The sequence below is a fragment of the Acinonyx jubatus genome, chromosome D1 (assembly GCF_027475565.1).
Source record: "Acinonyx jubatus isolate Ajub_Pintada_27869175 chromosome D1, VMU_Ajub_asm_v1.0, whole genome shotgun sequence".
Classification (NCBI taxonomy): Eukaryota; Metazoa; Chordata; class Mammalia; order Carnivora; family Felidae; genus Acinonyx; species Acinonyx jubatus.
The window spans coordinates 98,465,106-98,469,995 of record NC_069390.1 but is presented as its reverse complement, the minus strand read 5'-3'; positions in this window follow the sequence as shown (position 1 = coordinate 98,469,995).

Below are 4,890 nucleotides of genomic sequence, written 5' to 3'. Positions count from 1 at the left end.
CTTGCTCATGTCTTTCTGTCTCCTTTATCAAAGTTTGGATTCCAATGGAGGGGAAAAAAGGCATCCCTTTTTCCCCCTACCTTATCACAAGCACATTGGATACTTAGATCATCTGCTGCTTTTCTGGGGAACTGAATGTACTGAGCTGACCATCATCACATCTCGGGGCTGAGGGAGGGTAAGGTGGGCTGAGCAGATAGGAATTCTAAGTAGATACATGGGAAAATTGTCAAAGGAAGTGTCTCCGATTGGTTATGAGTATCTGGCAGTTAAAAAAGAATTGATTCCTACACCGTTACACTGACCTTTTGGTCTTTTCTCCTAATTTCAATCTTTAGAATTTATTCACATTAAACTTCTAATTTCCACTGTCTCTCTATTCCTCATACTAATAATCCTCAGTTTTCTTGTTTACACTTTAGAATATCTCTTTCCACTACTGCCCCCAGCATGAACTTGAGTGCTTCAGGTTAATTGGACTATTCTGAACTCCTGTGCCATCTAGGGAGAAGGTCCTCAGGATAATATTTATATCCTACATCTAATACGTAGGGTGTATCCAACCCATTTTACTGTTGATGGAGAGGCCCAGGGAGGTATGTATGATATCCATTTGAGGAGTCCTGTAATTTCATTGGTTGAGCTGGGATTTGAATCCAGCTTTATCTGATTTCAGAGTCCTTGCCTTTGCCATTACTCATTCAGTCTGGGGTATCTTTTGAGCTATAGATTCTGATTCACTGGGTTCATGACAGATACATCCCTAGTTGCCTTCCAGTTGAAGGTCCTGGCAATTAAGTGACAGCAGCTTCCTTCAGTCTTTCCCGCAGCCAGTATAATCCTCTTCAGTTGCATCTTCCACATGGTCACACAATTACTAGAATTTATTTAAAGTTAATTACCAGGGCACCTGGGTAGCTCAGTTGGTTAAGCGTCCAACTTGGGCTCAGGTCGTGATCTTGTGGTTTGTGAGTTTGAGCCCCACATCGGGCTCTGTGCTGACAGCTCAGAGCATAGAGCCTGCTTTGGATTTTGTGTCTCTTTCCTTCCCCCGCCCCAGTCACCACACTCTCAAAAATAAATGAATAAACATTAAAACTAAAGTGCATTACCTGGCCATCTTGCTTTCCACCTTAAAACCAGCAGTAGAATGAAATAGTGTTTCTAGAGCAAGAGTTTTTGGTAGTACACATGAAGGGATTTGAAGATTGCCTGGCTTATTAAGACATGTAAGTTCAGACTGATAGGAAGACACTCAGGTAAATGAAATTTAAGATCTAAAGGAAACAGGAAAGTAAGTACAAATGGCAGAGGGTAACTGAAAGAGGAAGTTACTAGCTTCCATATGCTGAGGAGTGGGGGTGGGGACCACAATTGTAGGTGAAAACATTGAACGAGGGTTCATTCATACCAGACCTGCCGGAGGCACGACTGCCTCCTTTGAAGTCCACGCTTACCCAGGAGTCTGGAATGTTTGTTTCTGCAAGTGGGTTGGTCTGGTTGTATGCTGCACACCTCAGCTGAACCAGATGAGTGGCATGAATCTCACTAGGACACGATGTGACCACAGAATTCACGACAGGAGCCTGGAGTGTAGACACAACTCTCATGTAGCACCTTTGCCTCCCCAGGCTAAAGAAGCCTGATCCAAGGACGACCTCTTTATAGCTATGAGACTAGAACAAAGGTCAGTTATGCCACCAGCTCATCAGGGCCTAACCTGATGACTGGCCACAGACCACACCAGCAGTAATTAACGGCAAATTGATATGCCAGTACAAAGCTGCTATGGTTTCTGTATCATTTATCTGATCACTCTTAATCACGGTGATGCTCTTGGATTAAAATGGTTTACCCCTGTAAGAGAAGAGAATATGGAATACTAACGGAGATATTTTTTTCTAGTTGCCTTTGCTCCCATATCTAATCACACCAAGTTCCTCTCTTTGACCGTCCTCCCCGCCCCCACCCGTCTTTGCCTTTATCAGCTGCTCACTGGTTCCCCTTAGATCACAGAGCAGCAGTAAAGGCAGCCTAGGTCCTGAGGCTTCTGTGTGAACCTCTTCAGTGGCCCAGGACAAGTGGAAGAGACGGCAGTGAGTAGAAGGGAAGGTTCCTTTACCAGCAGGCATTTGGGGAAACACTGGCCAAAACCAGCAAGAAGAGTCCGTCTACTTTTCTCCCGCCACAGCAGGGGTGAAATCTTAGCTGCATATTTTTACACTGCCATGAAGCAAAGATCCTCAATGTTTTGATAAACATACAGTCTGTCTTCCACTCTGGCCTGATTTTGTGCTCATTTTACATTCTGATCAAGCTTTGACCTTCGTGACACATCAGTACTGCAGCATGTTCGTCAGTAACTGCTGATCGTCCAAGCCATGAAATCTAGTATCCAATGCTACCCATGACCTGACCCTCTTCAGTCCATATCCTCCCACCCCTTACTTTGAACCTTCATGCCAATAGCATTGAACTTTGAGTCTATGACTTTGCTTCAAGTTGAGACTCCTTGTCTGGAATTTGTGCCTATGCCTTTGCTGGGCTAGCTCCTACTCATCTTTTAAGAACCCCCTCAGGGACACCTCCTGGGTTGTTTTCTGACTTCCCTGATTGCCAGCTCTGGTTTGTATTGTACTAGGTCTCTCTGAGTTCCCATAATACCTTGTGTAAATCTTTTATCATTGCACTTACTCTGTATTAAATGCTTACCTCATTGCCTACACTGTTAGATTATGAAAAGTATCCGTGTTCCCAGCACCTAGCTTAGTGACTAGTACAAACTGGGCATTGAATAAATGAAAGAATGCATGAATAGGAGATTGAGTGATTTGTTCATAGTCATCTAGGTGGTAACTGTGAATATTGAAATTGGAATACAAATCTTTTGACCTCATTTCCTGTTCTTTCAATGGTACCATGCTGCTGCTTGTGAGAAACAATGCATGTTATTCTTGCTCGGGATAAATAAGGGCAAACAAAATTCACTTAACAAAAACCAGGGCACCTGGGTTGGGCATCTGCCTCTTGGTTTTGGCTCAGGTCATGATCTCCTTGTTTGTGGGTTTGAGCCCTGTGTCAGGCTCTGCGCTGACCGCGTGGAGCCTGCTTGGGATCCTTTCTCCCTCTGTCTTCCCCTCTCCTGCTGATGCTCACTCTCTCTCAAAATAAGTAAATAAACTTGAAGAAAAAAAAAAAGATGCCGCACATACTTATTAGAAAAGTTTTTGAAACGTTTTCTAGAATTATTTCATTGAAACCAAATGGAATTATTAAGGTAGTTTTTATAGGAAAAGTGAAGCTAGAAGAAAAAGCTAGACTGGTTCAGGGGAACAAAGGTATTGTGAATGAGAGAATCGCCTTTGTGAAGGCTCTGAGGCCCATGAGGTAACACAAGAAGCTGTGGGCGCTGGCCTGTATGTGAGCCAGAGTGTAAAGCGAGGGGACCCTTTCTATTATTGAGAGCAGCATGGAATAAGGACTGAGTAGCTGCACATGTTATCATTAGATAACAGCCAGAGAGGAGGAAGGGTTCTTGAGTTGCATCTTCTGATTTCGTAGCTGGAGACCCAAGCTTGCTTCAGATAGGAGGATGGCTGGCTCATTTTTATCAGTGATCTTTGGAGACAGATTTGAATTAATCCATTTTTTATCTCCTTGTTTTCAGCAGCCTGACTGAAGACCAGCTTCATTTCCTGGAAAGCTCCAATGTGGATTCTATCACATGGCCACAGGGAACAAGAAGCAAGGCCTGCGTGTATTATTGTTCACATTTCCCAGTCTGAATGGTGAAAGCCTAGGAAATGGAAAGTGGCTGATCTATCTATGGCAGAAAGTTTGCCCACTCAGTCAAAATCACTCTCCCTCGACTCCCCTTCTACTCTTTAGACAGTAGTTCAAGATGATGAATACAGCCCAGCTCTGCTGTGCTGCATTTAGGAGATAAATAGAGCTAAGGCACGACTCCTCATTGCCTAAGATGCACAATGCAGGGGCTTAAACAGAATTTGCTGACCTCAAATTCCTTGCTTTTTCCATAGTACCAAGAAGCCATGTGACAGCTCTGGGACCTTAGCCCCAGAATGACAGAGTAAATACTCCAACTCCTAATCTTCAATGCATCTCGTTTCACAGTCCTTGGAGGGATAACCAGACACAGGGGCAGCCCTGAGAAAGGAGAGAACTTGCAAGAAAGGAGTGCTGTACATTGCTCTTGCTGCTGGGGCTACGTATGTCCTGGACAAGTCTATTCGAGCTCCGCACAGATACACTGAGACCCTTTTATGGTCATGATGAAAACAGGGAACTTCAAGTCCATTTCCTTCAGAGGGCTTGGCTTTGTAGCTTTTTTTTTTTTTTCCTGGGTTAAAGTTACTTAGTTCTGAAGTCTGTCTTGATTCTGCCACCCACCCACAGGCACGGCCACTCTCTACCCACCCCTCCCCAACACCAGGTTCCTAAAGTATTTGATTGGATTCACCTAATCCGTCTAATGTGCTTCTAATGTACCTGCTCTTGGTGCCATCTTAAGGGCATTTTAACAATACACCTGACCAGCTGAAGCTTCCTTCCTGTCCTCTTGTTCCAAACCTCAAAAATCCTGTCACTTAAAATGGAACTGGACCTATGGAAAGCTGGGAGCCTTGTCAGCTGGTTAATGGTCCTATTCCATAGGCCTTTTCTGCACTCAGGCTCGGAAGGATGGCCCACAGGAAAATAGAAGGAAGTCATCTGAGCCTTGTGACCCCACCCTGCTCTCATTGCCAGGGCTGGGGTTGGGCTTTTTATATAACATGGCAGACAGTGCAGTAGCTGGCCCCGTGCAGAAGGCTAAGGGGGCTGCCCTGAGACCTTGACATTTGCTTGGCTCTCACAAGTCTGGCTTTGAGA